Source organism: Choloepus didactylus, chromosome 17 (genome assembly GCF_015220235.1).
Source record: "Choloepus didactylus isolate mChoDid1 chromosome 17, mChoDid1.pri, whole genome shotgun sequence".
NCBI classification, from domain to species: Eukaryota; Metazoa; Chordata; class Mammalia; order Pilosa; family Megalonychidae; genus Choloepus; species Choloepus didactylus.
The window spans coordinates 5,320,283-5,340,727 of NC_051323.1; the positions used below are offsets into that span (position 1 = coordinate 5,320,283).

General features: G+C 39.7%; 1 protein-coding gene across 1 annotated transcript in view; it reads left to right on the forward strand.

The window, feature by feature from the left end:
* CHMP3 (charged multivesicular body protein 3) overlaps window positions 1-20,445 on the forward strand; it is a 72,448-nt gene that overhangs the window by 7,993 nt on the left and 44,010 nt on the right. The window lies entirely within an intron of this gene.

The window sequence follows — 20,445 nt, forward strand, 5'->3', positions numbered from 1 at the left end:
GCATGGATATCTGGCTGTCATTCTGTCAACCCAGTGACCAAACTTAGTAGCATCATTGATAATGAGATAACCAGTCGTGCGCCTCTTTGTGGAATACAATATGAAGTATACAGATTGCCTATAAGGTATTCTTGCTACAGCTGTTTGACCTGAATATAATCAAGCTTTTAGACCCAACTTCTAGTTTATAGAAAATACAGGAGATAGAGGGAAAAGTTAAACACCACCACAAGAAACAATCAGACAAATCCAGAATGAGGGACATTCCATAAGAGAACTTGATGAGTCTTATAAAAAGTCAATGTTGTAAGGAAAATGACTGGGAAGGGGGGGCGCAGATCTTGTGGTTGGGGTATAACAATTGGAGTTTGGAGCACGCTAACATTAAGGGATTTGGTAAATCGCCAGGGTTTTTTGGTTAAGATTCTGAAAGGATACACCGAAGCAGTAACAGTGAGCTGGAAATGGACCAGCATTCCCAAAGAGTGACGCTCAATTTCAAATCCTCTCATTCTCTAGTTGGATTAATTAGGATGAACCAGTTGCCAGTGCCCTTAGGCCAGATGTTTGCCACAAGCAAATATAAATCTTTGGTAGAAAACATTATCCAGAGACTTAAAGTGTCCTGCAGATGTTCATATATAATGTTTGGAATTCAGTTAAAACAAAACAAGGCAAAAAACCAGCATTGATTCATAAGAAGTCTCTGTATATTCTGGATATGAATCCTTGGCCATTTATATGGTTATAAATATCTTTTCCTGATTTGTGACCTTTTAAATCTCTATATGGTATTTTATAAGGAATAAAGTCTTAATTTCAATATAGTTGAAAGTATCATTCTTTTCCTTTATGGTTATTACTTTTTTAATTAGAGAAATTATAGGTATACAGAAAAATGCAGAAAAAACAAGGTTCCCATATATCCCCCCTACAAGCAGTTTTTTCTGTTAACACTTTGCAATTGATGAAGCAATATGATAATGATTATATTAATAACTGTAGTCCATGGAAAAATTAGGGTTCATTGTGTTGTACAGTCCTGTGGGTTTTTTTTTTAAGCTTTATTCTAGTAACTTATGTACAACTTAAAATTTCCCCCTTTAACCACATTCAAATACATAATTCAGTGGTGTTAATTACATTCACATGTTGTGCTACCATCACCACCATCCCTTACCAAAACTTTTCCATCACCCCAAACAGGAACTGTGTACCAATTAAGCATTAACTCCCCATTCCCTACCCCCATACCAGCCCCTTGTAACCTTTATTATAGTATTTCTCTATAAATTTGCTTATTACTCTTAATTATTTCATATCAGTGAGATTATACAATATTTGTGCTTTTGTGTCAGGCTTATTTCACTCAACATGATGTCTTCAAGGTTCATCCATATTGTCACATGTACCAGAACTTTGTTCCTTTTCACAGCTGCCTAGTATTCCATTGTATGGAATATACTACACGATTGCTTATCCAATTGTCAGTTGATGAACACTTGGGTTACTTCCATCTTTTGGCAGTTGTGAATACTGCTGTGAACATCTGTGTGCCAATATCTGTTCAAGTCCTTGCTTACAATTCTTTGGGGAATAACCATAGCAATGGGATTAGCTGGGTGATGTGGCAATTCTATACTTAACGTTCTGTGGAACTGCCAGACTTTTCCACAATGGATACACCATTTTACATCCCCACCACAACACAAGTGTTCCTGTATTTCCACATCTTCTCTAACACTATTTTCTGTTTTGCTTTTTTTAAATGGTAACCATTCTGGTTAGTATTAAAATACTAGGCGTTCTGGATATCTCATGATTTTGATTTGCATTTCCCTAACAGTTAAGGATGTTGAGCATCTTTTCATGAGCTTTTTTTGTCCATTTATGTGCCAGTTTGGATGTATTACATCCCCCAAACGCCATTATCTTTGATGCAATTTTATGCGGGCAGACATATTAGTAGTGATTAGATTGTAATTCTTTGATTGAGTCTTTCCATGGAGATGTGACCCACACAACTGTAGGTGATAACTCTGATTGGATAATTTCCATGGAGGTGTGGCCCTGCCCATTCAGCATGGGCCTTTACATAAGCTCAGACAGAAGGAGCAAGCTTGCTACAGCCAAGAGGGACACTTTGAAGAATGCATGGAAGCTGAGAGAGTAGCTGCAGATGAGAGACAGTTTGAAGATGGCCGTTGAAAGCAGACTCTTACTCCACAGAAGCTAAGAGAGGACACCCCAAGAGCGACGTTTTGAAGAAGAGCTGTGGTCTAGAGAGAAACATCCTGGGAGAAAGCCATTTTGAAACCAGAACTTGAAGCAGATGCCAGCCACATGCCTTCCCAGCTAACAGAAGTTTTCTGGACGCCATTGGCCATCCTCCAGTGAACATACCCAATTGTTGATGTGTTACCTTGGACACTTTATGGCCTTAAAACTATGACTGTGTAACCAAATAAACCCCCTTTATAAAAGCGGATCCATTTCTGGTGTTTTGCAAAAAGGCAGCATTGGCAAACTAGAACAGAGGGGTTATCAGTTTACAAATTTACAGTTCTAAGGCCATGAGTGTCCAAACTTAGGCATCAACAAGAGGATACCTTCACTGAAGAAAGGCCGATGACATCCGGGAACACCTCTGTCAGTTGAGAAGGCATGTGTATGGCATCTGCTGGTCCTTTGCTCCCAGGTTCTGGTTTCAAAATGTCTTTCTCCAAAATGTCTCTGGGTTTCTGATTCTCCTGACTTCTCTCCCTCTCCCTCCCTCTCTCTCTCCCTCTATCTCTCTCTCTCTCTCTCTCTCTCTCTCTCTCTCTCTCTCTCTCTCTCTCTCTCTCTCTCTCTCTCAGCTCCTGTTCATCCTTGCTTGTTCTCCCAGGGCATTTCTCTCTAAGAATCTGGGGGCTTCTCTGAGGTAAACACTGGGCTTCATCTCTTAGTTTAGCATCTCCAAACATCTTTCTGTTTGTATCTCCAAGCATCTGGGTCTGTGCTGGCTCTTAGCTTCTACCAGGAGCAAATTCTGGATTACATATTTTAGCTTCTCTCCAAATGTCTCTCCCAGCTTCCCTGAGCTCCTTCTCTCCATGAGCTCTCTTAAAGAACTCCAGTGATCTAATTAAGACCCACCCTGAATAGGTGAGGTCACATCTCCATGGAAATAATTCAATCAAAGATCTCACCCATATGGAAACTTTTAGTTAAAAGGTTCCACCCAACAAGATTGGATTGAAAGATCTTGGCTCTTCTGGGGTCCGTAACAGTTTCAAACCGTCACAGTCTTGTACCCTACCACTTTCCTAAATTTGTTTATTATCTCTAGGAGCTTTGTTGTTCATTGCTGCATTGCTGGTGTATCAGAAAACAATTTGCTTTTTAATATTAATTTTGTATCCTATGACTTTGCTATATGTACCTATTAATTACAGGAGTTTTTTGTTGTTGATTTTTTGGAATTTCTTACATAGATAATCACATCATCAGCAAACAATGACAGTTTTATTTCTTCCTTTACAAAACATATACCTTTTGTTTCCATCTCTCTTCTTGTTGCATTGTGTAGGACTTCTACAATGTTAAATAGGAGTGGTGGGAGAGAATATCCTTTTTCTATGTAGGACTTGTAGTACAATGCTGAATAGGAGTGGTGAGAGAGAATATCCTTTCCTATTTCCCATCCTCAAAGAGAAACCTTCCAGTTTCTCACCATTAATTATGATGTTAGTAATAGGGGTATTTTTTTTGTGTGTGTAGATGTTCTTTATTAAGTTGAGGAAGTTCCCCTGTATTCAAGTTTGTTGAGAGTTTTTATCATGAATGGCTGTTAGATTTTGTAAAATGCCTTTTCTGCCTCGATGTATCATATGCTTTTTCTTTTTTAGTGTTCTTTATTGGTGTAGTTGATTACCTTGGTTCATTTTTGAAATTTGAACCAGCCTTGTATATCTAGAATAAATCCCACTTGATTGTGGCTTGTAATTCTTTTTACACATTTTTAATTTGATTTAATAACTTGTTGAGGATTTTAATTTTTTTCTTATAATTTTTATTCTAATTACATATATACAACTTAAAATTTCCCCTTTTAACCACTCGTTGAGGATTTTCATATCTATGTTCATTAGACATCTTGGTCTGTACTTTTACTTTCTCGTAATGTCTTTAGAGGTTTTGGCATTAGGGTAATGCTGGCTTCACAGAATGAGTTAAGAAGTACTCCCTCTGCTTCTATTTTTTGAAGATACTGTAGAGAATTGCTACCATTTCTTCCTTAAATATTTGGTAGAATTGACATGAAGCAATCTGGGTCTCATGCTTTTATTTGGGGAAAGTTATTATTGATTCAGTCTCTTTAATAGATACAGACTTTTTCAGATTATGTGTTTCTCTTTGTGTGAGTTTTTGTAATCTTTTCTGAATTGGTCCATGTCATCTAAGTTATGAAATTTGTGGGCAGAGAGTTGATCACACTATTCCTTAATATCCTTTTAATGTCCATAGGATTGGTTGTGATAACCCTTTTTTCATTTCTGATATTGGTAATGTCTTCTCTTTTTTTCTTGGCTAGTCTGGCTAGAGATTTATGATTTATATTGTTCTTTTTAAAGAACCAACTTTTGGTTTCACTGATTTTTCTCTGTTATTTTTCTGTTTTCAGGTATTGATTTCTGCTCTAATTTTTATTATTTCTTTCCTTCTGTTTGCTTTAGGCTGACATTGATGGTCTGAAGTTCCTATGGTGGAAGCTTATATTATTGATTTTAGAGTTTTCTAATACATGCATTTAATGCTATAAATTTGCTTCTTAAGCGCTGCTTTGGCTGCATTCCACACATTTTGATAAGTTGGGTTTTCATTTTCATTAGATTCAAAAATTTTTAAGATTTCATTTGAGTCTTCGAGCCCCATGTTATTTAGAAGTGTGTTATTTAGTCTTTTAAGTAACTGGAAAATTTCCAGCAATCTTTGTTATTGATTTCTCATTAAATTTGATTGTTGTCTGAGACCATACTTGTTATGATTTCTATTCTTTTAAATTTGTTACGATGCGTATTATGGCCCAGAATGTGGTGTATCTTGGTGAATGTTCCATTTGAGCTTGAGGAGAATATTCTGCTCTTGTTGGACAAAGTATTCTGTAATGTCAGTTAGAGCAAGTTTATATATAGTGCTATTCAGGTCAACTATATCCTTATGGATTTTCTGCCTGTGGGATCTTGATGACTGAGAGAATTGTTGAAGTCTCCAACTATAATAATGAATTAGTCTGTTTCCTCTTGCTGTTGCTCTTTTTGCCTCATGTATTTTAACACTCTCTTATGTCCATTCAAATTAAGAATTGTGACATCTTCTTGGAGAATTGTGTATCAGTACGTAATGACCCTCTTTATCCCAGATAAATTTCCTTGTTCTGAAGTCTGCTTTGTCTGAAATACAGCTACTTCAGCTTTCTTTTGTAAGTGTTAGCATGGTATATCTTTCTCTATCCTTTTACCTTTAACCTGGATCTTTATTTTCCAAGTAGGTTTCTTGTAGACTACATGAAGTTGGGTCTTGCTTTTTTTTTTTTTTAAATGCTCTAACAGTCTCTATGTTTTAACTGATGAGTTTAGATCATTAACATTTTTTAAATGCAATTTTGAGATATATTCACACACCATATAATCCATCCAAAGTATACAATCAGTGGCTCATGGTATCATCATATAGTTGGGTATACCTTGCCACAATCAATTTTAGAACATTTTCATTACTCCAAAATAAAGAAAAAAATTAAAAAGAGCACCCAAAACATCCCACCCCCTTAACACCCACCCCCATTATATATATATATATTTTGTCTTTATGTTATTACTTATCTGCCCATACATGGGATAAAGAGAGTGTCAGTCATAAGGTTTTCACAATCACAAGTAGACCATTAACACTTAAAGTTATTATTGATGTAGTTGGAGTAATACCTATCATGTTTGTAATTGTTTTCTATTTACTTCAATTGTTCCTTCCTTTATCCCCCTATTTATTTATTTATTTATTCATTCATTCATTCATTTATTTATTTTTGGCATCCTCTGGTTTTAGTAGAGTATTTTATGGTTCCATTTTATTTCCTCTCTTAACATATATACTTATTTTTACAATTTTTTAGTGATTGACCTGAAGTTTGCAATATACATTTATAACTAATCTAAATACACCTCCAAATAATGCTATAGTGCTTCCTGTGTAGTGCAGATACCTTCTTCCTAAATTACATGGCTGTTATTCATTTTTTAACCCTATGCAATAAACACCCAAATATGTTGCTAATATTATTACTTGAAGCAGTTATCCTTTAATTCAGTTAAGCATAAAAAGAAAAATACTCTTAAGAGTTTTATTTTACCTTCATTTATTCCTTCTTTAACACCCTTCCTTTCTTTATGTGGATCCAAGTTTCTGACACATCATTTTCCTTCTTGAAGAATTTTTTTTTAAAACGTTTCTTGCAGGGTAGCTCTGCTGTGATGGATTCTTTAAGTTTTTGTTTGATGAAATCTTTATTTCTCCTTCACTCTTAAAGGTTAATTTTGTTGGATGTATAATTCTAGGTTGGTGACTTTTGTTTTACAAACCCTGAAATATTTCACTTCACTCTCTTCTTGCTTTCATGGTTTCTGACGAGAAGTCTATTGTATTTCTTATCCTTATTTCTCTGTTGGTAAGTTCACCACCACCACCCCTCCACCCCTAGGATTCTTTCAAGATTTTTTGTTTGTCTTTGGTTTTCTGCAGTTTGCATATGAAATGCCCAGGTGTTATTTTTGGTATTTGACCTGCTTGATATTATCTGAGTTTATACAGTTTGTAGTTTGGCATTGTCATTAATTTTGAAAAGTTTCTATTGACTTGTCTTCAAATTCACTGTTTCTTTCCTTGGCCATTTCCAGTCTAGTAATGAGTCCATCAAAGACATTCTTCACTTCCATTGCAGTGTCTCTTAAGATTGTGATTTTTTTTGTTTTTTAGTGTGCCTTGTAATTTTTTGTTGACAGCTGACATGATGTATAAGATAATAAGGAACTGAGGTACATAGGTCTTTAGTATTTTTAGTATTTAGGTTTTATGTTAATCAGGGCTAGGCGTTGGGTTTTGTTTAATTTTTGCTGTAGCTGTAGGTGCCAGCAACTTCAAATTCCTCTAGTGTCCTCATTTTTGTCTCCCCTGTTGTCTTTGGACTTCCCTAAGAACTCCTCTTTATATACAGTCTGCTGCACCTTGCAATGCTTTCAGCTATAACCCACTGTTGTTATACTGGAGCCCTGTTAGCGCAGCGGTAAGGTGTGGGAGAGGGGAAGTGATTTATAATCTTACAATTAAATCTCAGTCTTTTACTTGGGCCTGTGTCTCTGGTCTGTGATCTTCGTGTTTCTTAACCTCCCCCTTCACCCTTAGGTGAAACAAAAAGGCTAGAGGGGACAGGAGTTGGGTAAATGCCCTTCCCCAAGAGAGTAGACCTTTGTTATGAGAATTCCCTGGGCATAATTCAAAATGCTTACTTCTCGCCTCCCCTTGCCAGAAATCTGAAGGAATCTCCATTTGATACTTTATGGTGAGAACCTGGGGGAGAGGTGGTTTTCTGGAAATAAAACCCTCAAAAGTGTGGGGTCTTCAGGAGTTTCCTTTTTTTTCCCCCTTATAACAATCTATATTATTTCTCTTGTCACAGTGAGCATGGGTTACTTGCTAACATAATATTTTAATAAACTTTTTAAAAGCTTAAAAAATGAATTAAGATCCTGGTAAATGGAAATTTTAAAGTTAGAATGTACATTGAAAAATAAAGACCTCCTTTCGTACCTCATGAATGCCAACCTTATTATACTCCCAAATTAAAGTACTCTTCACGCTTTGTGTGTCTCAGAGAGTTTAGTGAACAAGAATTTGGGTATAACATGAAGTTCATAGTTCAGAGCGAGTAAACATGATGGACATAATCACAGACATGTTATTGTAAATCAGGGCTGTTTCTTGCTGAGCTTTCCAAGAGTCGATCTCAGTTTCTTCATCATGACCTTCTTTTTTTCACCTAATTTTCAGGATTTTTCCTCTGGGCCTTTCATTTGTGCTTCCTCCCAGGCCAGCCTGTCTGCCTTTAAGGCCTCAGCCAGTCTCTCCCTGACATCATCATAAGTTACCTGTAGTCTGCTGAGGGGCTTGAGGGGCCCTGAAGATCTAGGTCTACGCAATATGCAGAATTCCAGGGGTGGGCTCAGGGCTGATGTGAAGATTTCTGTCAACAGCATAGCCCAGGGTCTCAGTGAGACCACTAGTACAATTAATTCTAAGGCATTTGGGAATTCCAACTTCTCCAAGTTCTCCTCCTATTGCCTGCATCTGACCACATTTCCAGGATGGGAATTAATTTTAGTAACAGGCCTTGGGAATATGCAGCTGGTCATTCTTACAGGGAGTGCAGAGCTTAAACCAGGCTTCCGCTTGGCCAAAGTTAGATGATGCTCTCCTTTCCTCTGTGAAGTCTGGGACATCATACTGTTTTGGGGCTTCCCCAGAAAAGGCTGGCTTGGAAAACTGTCGAGGCAGGAACCCCCAGGGTGGCTGATTTGTCCGTTTCCATTGCAGTCCTGAGATGCAGAAAGCCTGACTCCTGTGGGAAAATGCACTGACGTCTTCCTCTGATTCCCTTTTATGGATTAAGAGAGTCGGTAACCTAATCAGCCCATAATCCAGAGGAAACACGCAGTTCTCCATGTAGTTGCAGTGATGATTAAATTATGCATCCTTGATTTAATCTAACATATATAATTACTTTTATGACCTCCTGACAAATGTTAGTATCTTAGAACACGATTAATCTGTTCTTTTTCCTTCCTGCCTTTTACATTATTATTATTGTGTTAGTTAGGGTTCTCTAAACAGAATCAATGAGAGGTATTTATGACTATAAAATTTATGAAAGTGACTCACGCAACTGTGGGTATGCGTGAGTCCAAATTCTGTAGGGCAGTCGGCAAACTGTCAACTCCAAGGAAGATGTCCGATGAACTCCTCAGGAAACGAACCGGCAACTTTGATGAACTCCTCAGGAAATGAACTGGGATCGTCGATGAATGTGTTCGATGAATTCCTCAGGAAACGAACTGGCAACTTCGACGAACTCCTCAGGAAAGGCTTCACTGGGCAGCCGAAGAAGAAGTGAAGGTCCTCTGTCTGTCTCTCTTACAAGTCTTCAACTGATTAATTGGATTAAATCCAGCCAATTGCATTCTCTCATTATGGAAGACATGCCCTTCAGTGAGTCATCAGTCACAGCTGCAGCCAATTGACTGATAATTTAATAAACCAGCCTGTTGGTTTATTAACCAGCCACAAACGTCCTCGCAGCAATTGTTAGGCCATTGCTTGCTTGACCAGACAGCTGGGTACTATCACCTTGCCAAGTTGACACATGAACCTAACCATCACAGTCCACCCTTGTCAACTTAGCAGTTATACCTGTCACCTAAAACCATACTTTATCTCTAAGTAGATAACAATAACAGACATATACTTTGCCTAACAATACTCCGCTGTGTAGCGTGCAACTGGAAACACACTAAATCTCCCCAGAATAGGGTGCAAGTCTTTGGGTGACATTAGCTCTTAAAATTGATTTCCTTTAGCTTAAATACAGCAAAATGAACAGTACAGCTTATGCCATATGATAAGGGGATAAGACAAGAAAGCAAAGATATTTGCTTTACAGACAAATACAAACATACTCATAACAAAACAAGGAGGAAATATTCATGCCATCATAGTCCTTGTTTCTATAACTGGTCACGTGGCCGTAGTTCATATTTATCACTACTTCCTTCCACTACCTATTCCATGTTCCCTTGACCCTCAGCAAGCACTTCAGCTGGCCGTGGTTCTTTGCCTGGTGGGGTGACCCAAACCTTCATTCCTGAAGTTTCTTGGCCATTGGTAGTCCTGCCTGGATTGGGTTGTTGTAGTTTTCCATTGACTTTAATCACAGGGCATGGGAGGACTAAGAGTCACCCTAGAGGATCTCCTGTATGCCAGGAAAACTCTTCTTTACCTCCATTGTGTAGTTGCAGTGCTATTTCCCCTTGATAGTCAGGATCAATCACCCCAGCCACTACAGTAATCCCCTTCCTAGCCCGTTGATTCAGAGGCATAAGAAGACCAAAGTGCCCAGATGGCAGTCTTAACTTCTAGTTCACTGGGATTATTGTTGTGTTTCCTGGTGGAAGCACTCCTCCTTTTGAAACAAAGACTTGTAGACCAGCAGAGCTTAAGCTTGCAGGGACAGGAAGCAAAAATTTCCCTAGTGGATCACTAGGAGTGATAGTAAGTGGTGCCTCTCCTCTTTCCACCCCTTGATTCCTGGACCCATGAATCCTGGCTATGGGAGAAACAGCACCATAGAGTGGATGCTGATTCAGAGCATACACAGCCTCCCGGAGAACACTGCCCCAGCCCTGCAAGGTATTGCCACCTAGTTGGCGCCGTAACTGAGTCTTCAACAGGCCATTCCACCATTCTATCAACCCAGCTGCCTCTGGATGGGGAACATGGTAAGACTACAGAATTCCATGAGCATGTGCCCATTCCCTCACTTCATTTGCTGTGAAGTGGGTTCCTTGGTCTGAAGCAATGCTGTGTGGAATACCGTGACGGTGGATAACGCATTCTGTAGGTCCACGGATGGTAGTTTTGGCAGAAGCATTTCGTGTGGGGAAGGCAAACCCATATCCAGTGTATGTGTCTATTCCAATAAGAACAAATCGCTACCCCTTCCATGATGGAAGTGGTCCAGTGTAAGGGGAACGGCACCATATCAGGGACTGAGTGTGGGTCTCCGCTGCTGGCAGATTGGACACTCAGCAGTGACTGTGGCCAGGTCAGCCTTGGTGAGTGGAAGTCCATGTTGCTGAGCCCATGCATAACCTCCATCCCTACCACCATGACCATTTTGTTCATGGGCCCATTGGGCAATGACAGGAGTTGCTGAGGAAAGAGGCTGATTGGTATCCACCAAATGGGTCATCTTATCCACTTGGTTATTAAAATCTTCTTCTGCTGAAGTCACCCTCTGGTGAGCATTCACATGGGACACAAATATCTTCATGTTTTTTGCCCACTCAGAAAGGTCTATCCACATACCCCTTCCCCAGACTTCGTCACCAATTTTCCAAACATGTTCCTTCCAAGTCCCTGACCATCCAGCCAAACCATTAGCAACAGCCCATGAATCAGTACACAAACTCACCTCTAGCCAGTTCTCCTTCCAAGCAAAGTGAACAGCCGGGTACATTGCTCAAAGTTCTGCCCCCTGGGAGGATTTCCCTTCACCACTGTCCTTCAAGGACACCCCAGAAAGGGGCTGCAGTGCTGCAGCTGTCCACTTTCGGGTGGTGCCTGCATATCGTGCAGAACCATCTAAACCAGGCCCGAGTTTTCTCTTCCTCAGTCAACTGATTGTAAGGAACTCCCCAAGATGCCATAGCTGTGGGCTGGGAAAGAGAAGGTAAGGTGGAAGCAGTGAGGGCTGTGGGCATTTGGGCCACTTCCTCATGTAACTTGTACCTTCAGGACCTGCTCGAGCTCTGTCTCATATATACCATTTCCATTTTATGATGGAATGCTTCTGTGCATGCCCAACTTTATGGCTTTGTGGGTCAGACAACACCTAGCTCATGATAGGTAACTCAGGTCTCATGGTAACTTGGTGGCCCATGGTTAAGCGTTCTGTCTCTACTAAGGCCCAGTAGCAGGCCAACAGCTGTTTCTCAAGTGGAGAGTAGTTATCTGCAGAGGATGATAAAGCTTTACTCCAAAATCCTAAGGGCCTGCATTGTGATTCTCCTGTAGGAGCCTGCCAAAGGCTCCAAACAGCATCTCTTTTTGCCATTGACACTTCCAGCACCATTGGGTCAGCTGGATCATATTGTCCAAGCAGCAGAGCAGCTTGCACAGCAGCCTAGACCTGTCTCAGAGCCTTGTCTTGTTCCAGTCCCCACTCAAAACTAGAAGCTTTTCTGGTTACTTGGTAAATGGGCCAGAATAGCACATCTAAATGAAGAATGTGTTGTCTCCAAAATCCAAAGAGGCCAACTAAGCGTTGTGCTTCTTTTTTGGTCGTAGGAGGGGCCAGATGCAACAGCTTATCCTTCCCCTTAGAAGGGATATCTTGACAGGCCCCACACCACTGGACACCTAGAAATTTTACTGAGGTGGAAGGCCCCTGTATTTTTGTTGGATATATCTCCCATCCTCTGCCACGCAGATACCTTACCAACAAATCTAGAGTAGTTGCTACTTCTTTCTCACTAGGTCCAGTCAACATGGTATCATCAATATAATGGACCAGTATGATGTCTTGTGGGAGGGAGAAGTGATCAAGATCCCTGCGGACAATATGATGACATAGGGCTGGAAATATAACCCTGAGGTAGCACAGTGAATGTAAACTGCTGGCCTTGCCAGCTGAATGCAAACTGTTTCTGGTGGTCCTTACTGACAGCAATTGAGAAAAAAGCATTTGCCAGATCGGTAGCTGCATACCAGGTACCAGGAGATGTGTTGATTTGCTCAAGCAATGATACCACATCTGGAACAGCAGCTGCAATTGGAGTCACCACCTGGTTAAGCTTATGATAATCCACAGTCATCCTCCAAGACCCATCTGCTTTCTGCACAGGCCAAATAGGAGAGTTGAATGGGGATGTGGTGGGAATCACCACTCCTGCATCCTTCAGGTCTTTAAGAGTGGCATTAATCTCTGCAATCCCTCCAGAATCCAGTATTGCTTCTGTTCTACTATTTTGCTAGGCAGGGGCAGTTCTAGTGGCTTCCACTTGGCCTTTCCCACCATAATAGCCCTCACTCCACGAGTCAGGGAACCATTGTGAGGATTCTGCCAGTTGCTGAGTATGTCTGTTCCAATTATGCATTCCGACACTGGGGAAATAACCACAGAATGGGTCCGGGGATCCACTGGACCCACTGTGAGACAGACCTGAGCTAAAACTCCATCGATCACCTGACCTCCATAAGCCGCAACTCTGACTGGTGGACCTGAGTGACATTTTGGGTCTCTGGGAATTATGTCACTTCTGTACCAGTGTCTAATAATCCATGAACTATCTGATCATTTCCTTTTCCCCAATGCACAGTTACCCTGGTAAAAGGCCGTAGGTCCCCCTGGGGAAGGCTGGGAGGAAGATTAACAGTATAAATTTTTGGCTGTATAACAGGGTCCTTCCCCAAGGGTACCTGGCCTTCCCTTCATTCAAGGGGCTCTGGATCTATAAACTGTCTCAAGTCTGGGAATTGATTAAGGGGCCATGACTCTCTGTTTTTGTAATTCAAGGGAGACTTTTGTTCACTTGACCTAGAATTCTTCTGCCTATGTAGTTCAAACAAGAATTTAGTCTGTTGCCCATCTATTTTACTACTTGGTACTCCATGATCTATTAGCCAACGCCATAAGTCTCTGCGAGTCATATTAGTTTGATTGCTGCTTTGAGCCTGTTTTCCATTATGGTAGCCACGTCTACCTTGTCTGTGGCAATTAACTGCAGCCACTTGGGTTTTCCAACTTGGGACCCGATTATCCCCATTGTGTTTGAGGATTCCAGCTCAGTGACAGCAGTTCCTACAGTAATATCTGACCTGCAGAGAAGGGCAACTGCAGAGCTCTTCAGGGATGATGGAGCTAGTCTCACAAATTTATTCCTCACAGTCCTGGTAAAAGGTGTGTCCTCTGGACATTCCAGGGCTGTGTGAGCAGGTCTTCCATGATAAATCCACTCTGACATTCCAATCTCTCTAAGCCTTTGAATCCCCTCCTCCACATTGTACCAGGGCAGTTCTGGCATTTCAACCTCCAGTAATGCCGGCCACCTTTTGATCCATGTTTCAGCCAACCACCCAAACAGATTGTTAACGCCCTTTCTAACCCCTCAAGCTACAACATTGAATGCAGAATCTCTGCTTAGTGGGCCCATATCAGTAAATTCAGCCTGATCCAACCTTATATTCCTTCCACCATTATCCCACACCCTAAATATCCATTCCTACACATATTTCCCTGGTTTCTGTCTGTGTAAGTTGGAAAACTCATACAGTTCCTTTGGAGTATAGTGTACTTCTTCTTGGGTCACACTTTGTACCTCACCCTTCGGGGCCTGTTGGGACTTTAGTCTAATAATAGGTCTTGAAGCAAAGATTGGTGGTGGGGATGAGTCATGAAAAGAGTTAGAATTATCCCTCAAGCCATTTACCTCAGGACATTCTGTTGCATTTGCATCTCTTAAAACAGGATTAATCTCTCCAGATAGAGGAGTGAGGGCTGCTTCCTCAGGGGAGGTGATTACAGGTTCAGCAGGCACTGAAGGGTTAATCTCTTTAGGTGCGGGTTTGATGGCAGGCTCCTTAGGGCAGACTGGAGGTGGGGAAGCTATTTCCTCAGGACAGCCCTCAACAGGTAAATCTAATAATGGCTCAGCAGAATCCAGGGTTCCAATGTCCTCACTGCCATTATTATCAATCCATATGTCCCCATCCCAAGTTTCGGGTTCCCATTCTTTTCCAATCAATGCCTTTAACAGCAGACACCCTGAAAGGTTGAGATTTAAGTTTACATGAGAGTCTGAATCTGGTTTTCAGAAACCTCAAGTCTGTGGGCACAGGATATAAGATTTTCTTTCAGGGCACACATAGAAACCTTTACATTTGTCATACGGCTCTTAAGTTTCAAATTGGAAGCCTTGAGCGTGTCCCTTTCTCTTACAACTTTATCCAACGAATCTAAGAGCGGCCAGCCAACATCATTATACCTCTTAATTCTGCAAAACTCTGTGAAGGTGTCAAAAACACTGTCACCTAGAGCCTTGCTTCGTACAAGAGTATGATTAGGAGAATCAAACTGTGCTGTTTTGCGTATCTCCTTTGCCAGTTCATGCCATGGACTGTCAGTGCCCTCTCGATTATGGGAAATAGAGTCATTAGTGCCTTTAAATCTAATCAGAGTAGAAAACAAATTATAAAAGCCCATTTTAAGATTCTGTTTCTCAAGAACCACTCCCGGTACCAAGTTGTATTAGTTAGGGTTCTCTAGGGAAACAATCAATGAGAGGTATCTATGACTATAAACTTTATAAAAGTGACTCAAGCAACTGTGGGTATTCATGAGTCCAAAGTCTGTAGGGCAGTCAGCAAACTGTCAACTCCAAGGAAGATGTCCGATGAACTCCTCAGGAAATGAACCGGCAACTTTGACGAACTCCTCAGGAAATGAACTGGGATCGTCGATGAACGTGTTCAATGAACTCCTCAGGAAACGAACCGGCAACTTCAAAGAACTCCTCAGGAAACGCTTCACTGGGCAGCCAAAGAAGTGAAGGTCCTCTATCTGTCTCGCTTATAAGTCTTCAACTGATTAATTGGATTAAATCCAGCCAATTGCATTCTCTCATTGTGGAAGACATGCCCTTAGGTGAGTCATCAGTCACAGCTGCAGTCAATTGACTGATGATCTAATAAACCAGCCTGTTGTTTATTAACCAGCCACAAACGTCCTCGCAGCAATTGTTAGGCCAGTGCTTGCTTGACCCTACAGCTGGGTACTATCACCTGGCCAAGTTGACACATGAACCTAACCATCACAATTATCATGCATTTTAATTCTACATATGTGATAATTTCTATAGGACATTTCTATTAATGCTTCATAAAACAATATTCATTTATATTTATCTGATATTACCCTTCCAGGGGTCTTATCTTTCCTACATTTCCAGTATTCACTCAGAGATCATTTGCTTTTGAACCAAAGAAACCACTCTAGTACTTTTTTCTTTCTAAGACTGCTAATCTGGAAAAGTTTCTGTTTATGAATTTCTGAAGACGTCTTTATTTGGGAGCAGTATTGCTGCTGAGAACAGAATACTAGATTGTGAGATTCTTTGCATACTTTTAAAATGACACCATTTTGAATTCTAGCTTATTTTATTGATGCTAATGACATCACAATTTTCCTGCATCTTTGGCTTCTGGGTTCTGTTAAGGTTTTCTCAATCTCTTTGATTTTTCAAACCATGGTGTGTCTCATTACAGTTTCCTAAATATTGATGGTGCACATGGTGCACTGAGTTCCTGTGTCTGTGGGTTGATGTCTTTCATCAAGGTAGAATATGCTTGTGTATTATCACTTCTGTTAATTATTATTCCAACAAATGATCTCTCCTAGTCTTCTATCAGCATCCCACTTGTCTCTGTGTTAAATTTTCCAATGTTGTACATCCTGTGATTTGTTGGGAGAATTGTTTTTGAATTATCTTTCTATTAAGTCATCAGCCTCTTGTAATCAATCTCTTCTTAATTCCTTACATTCTTAACTTCAGTTCTCATTACAAAACCAAAAAAGTTTTAATTAATAAAGAGTGGTCCATTTACACTTTCTATACAATAAAACATTAATTATAAAGAACAATTATAATGTGTATCACATTAAGTTACATTAGAAGCTACACCACTTTAAGATATATTAAAAACACACCATTAAGACAAAGAGTGTAGAAAACCACTCAGTAGAAGATGTTACATGTATTACGTATGACAGTAAAGGACATCAAACCAGAAAATATATAATTCTGACAAAAGAAAAAATAATTCTGAACATCACTAGAAAAATGGGCTAAAAAATGAATAAACACTACAGAAAGGATGAAAATGAATTGCTCAATTAAAATATGAACATATCGGTATGGCTACAATTAAAAAAAGCAGTACCAAGTTTTGGTTAGGTATGGGTGATGAGATCATTCATGCAAGGATAATGGAGTTTATATTGGTAGAACCATGTTGGAAAACTGTTGGGCAGAATCTCCCAAGGCTGTATACATGCATTTTCTGTTACCCTGCACGCAGCTATGCCCGAGAGAATTGTGGACATGTGTTCACTATAGACATATTCTGTTGTGGTCACAGCACTTAGAGTCGTAGAATTTCCATGCTGAAAATTAACCAAATGCTCATCAGCAGGAGATACATACTGTGGTATCCACAACCAACAGTAATGTACATAGCCGTAAGTATTCTCTAATAACAACAGGCTCAACAAAAAGGTAGAATCTTAAAACACTAATGTTGAGCCAAAATCAAGACAGCCCATATTATGTGGCTATTACCAGCTGCAGTTGGGGGTTAGGTCTTAGTGACCCACACTTGGGTGTCCGTGTTCCACACATCTGCTGCTGTGGGTCCGTCAGTTCTCAAATACTTGACTGCTCTTGAATGGGAAAGTGTCTGCTGTGAGATGCAGGAACAGTTGTGGGAATCTGAATGTGAGGGAGGGTCCCAAACTGCTATTTTGTAGGCTTCAAATTTTTGACATTGAAAAGTGGGCATTTTGTATAGAGACTAAGGTAATTAGTGATGTGGCATGGCTTTGCTTCTTTTAGGCAGTATGGAAATTGGAGTTAATATGATCAGATCTTCAGGAGTTTCTTAATCTCTAATTAGTCTACTCTCAGCCTCCAGCAGTTCATCAAAACTATTCTTAAAGCATTTCTACTAGTTTATGGCAACAGCAGTTTCCATTCCAGATCAACAGATCTCAGCCATGATTCTCTGTATTTACTTCGCACTCCAGATTTCAGGGTGGCAGATTTCCTGGTGACCTCAGTTCTGTGATAGCTCTGGAAAGTTAATTTTCAGTTTGTTCAGCTTTTTCTTGTCTTAAGGGTTGAAATGTTAACTTCAAGTGCTTTCTATGTCTGAGTTGAAACTGAAAGTTGCCTTTACATTTGAAAGATATTTTCACTGATAAAGTCATTATAGAAGGTTGAGTCATATACCCCAACAAAAGACATATTCTTAATCATCTTAATCTGCATTCCTGTGGATGTGAACCCATTTGGCAATAGGATCCTTAGGAAATGTCTTATATTAAAGTGTGGACTCATTTGTGAATAAGATCTTCTGAGGTCCTCTTTAGATGTGGCCAGACTGAATCAGGGTGGGCCTTAATCCGTATTTCTGGAGGTCTTATAAAGAGAAGGCCACAGGAAGATGCCAGAAGTCAGTAGAAACCAGGAGAGCAGACACAAGGAGACATCACCACGTGATGGGAGGCAGAAACACAAGCCAAGGAACCCCAAGGATTGAGGTAAACTAGCACCAGAACACTGTCGACTTTGAGGCAAAAACACGGCTTGCCGACACCTTGATTTTGGACTGTTTAACCTGAAACAGTGAGACAATAAATTAGTGTTTATTGTTAAGCCAACCAGTGTGTGATATTTGTCATAGAAACTCTGACAAACCAAGACAGTTATTATATGACATGGTATATAGTTACATGCTTATTTGCTTATTGTCTGTCTTCATAAGAATGTAAGCTCCACCAGGGTGAGATCTCCGATTGTTTTGTGTCCTGCTGAATTGCTAGTACAGTGAACTGGGCCTGGCACATGGTGCGTGCGCAATAAACATTTGAATAAATACATGAATCATGAATTTCCTTTCCTACAGTTTCAGAAAGCTCTGGTTTGCTTCCAACAGTGTCTTCAAACTTCTTTGTTCATTGTTCTGGTTTGCTAATGCTGCTGTTAAGCAAAATGTCAGAAATGGACTGGCTTTTATAAAGGGGGTTTATTTGGTTACAAAGTTACAGTCTTAGGGCCATGAAGTGTCCAAGATAAGGCATCAACAATCAGTACCTTCACTAGAAGATGGCCAATGGCATCCGGAAAACCTCTGTTAGCTGGGGAGGCACATGGCTGGCATCTGCTCCAGAGTTCTGGTTTCAAAATGACTTTCTCCCAGGATGTTCCTCAAAAGGCTGCAGCTCCTCAAAAATGTCACTCTCAGTTGCTCTTGGGGCATTTGTCCTCTCTCAGCTTCTCAGGAGCAAAAGACTGCTTTCAAAGGCCATCTCCAAAATGTCTCTGTAAGCTGCAGCTCCTCTCTCAGCTCCTCTGTGTTCTTCAAAGTGTCCGTCTTGGTGTAGCAAGCTCGCTCCTTCTGTCTGAGCTTATGTAGGGTTCTAATAAACTAATCAAGGCCCAGGCTGAATGAGCGGGGCCACACCTCCATGGAAATTATCCAATCAGATTTATCACCTACAGTTGGGTGGGTTGTATCTCCATGGAAACAATCGAAGAATTACAGTTTAATCAACACTAATACGTCTGCCCATACAAGATTGCATCAAAGATAATGTCATTTTGGGGGACATAATACATTCAAACTGGCACATTCATCTACTGACTAAATTAATTTTGAGTAACTGCGTACACTCTAGGGCAGTTTTAAATGGGCTTTTTATGTTTTTTATTGTAAGCTTAAATAGAGTTGGATAAGATTTAATTTTTTGCATATTATAAATATTGTTGTATATAAATAAAACTGTCACATCACTTTTTAAAAAGTATCCGGTAGACTGAATATCGCAGCAATTTGATACCCATCATTATTCATTTAATACATACATGTACAAGTAATTATTTATAGTCAGACATTTTTCATTATTCCTTTTTATCCTTGAACTTTTGTTTCTGTTTTACTTTTACCTCATGGATTTCTCCCTAAAATGTAATAATTGTGTGCTTGAAATAATTTATTAGTCATCCTGTTTTATTTAGAATAAAAATATGTACACAGACCTAATATTAAATTTTTTAAAAATTTTATGACCATACAGTTCTAAGTGCTTAAAATGTTTCTTCCAGGTGAAATTATTGCAATTATAATTAATGTATATAAACATTTTACAGATTTTATTATACAATTGTTAGAAAAAGTAAAATTTATTGGAAATATGTATTTTCCCAATGTTAGGGATTTTATTTTATTTTTTATTTTTTCCCATTCAGTTCATGTATCCGTGGATGAATGTTACATGGATAAATTCTGCAGGATTCAGCATCAATTCTGTTTCTACTTTATTTTTATAAAGTAGTAAGAAGCCTTGCCTTGAAAAACTCAAGTGTTGAGAAACCTTGTTAACCTCAGTTAGGTAGGGAAAGAAGGAGTTGTGTTTTGGCAATGCCACTCAGTAATTTGATGAGTCATATGCCCAAAAGCACTTAGTGGTTTAGCAAAAAAGTCATCTTGAATGACTTACCGAGTGACAACTCAATTAAATCCTCCTTCAATTTTTTTTTGAAAGTGAAGAATTGGAAAACATTTCTGTTGCATGAGAATCTGATAATCATTGGAGACATTCACTATGTTCTCAACCCTTACACCAGTATTCCCAGTTTACCCTTTGTTTTGTGCCTCATAGGTTTTTGCCACTCACGGAAATACACCATGTTAATAAGAGACATGGGTTAGAAGAATCCCTTTCTTTTGTAAAGTAGAGAAGTGTTATTGTGAAAGGGACAATGGAAATGGTGAATTCTCGTGACACAGGTATGTTCT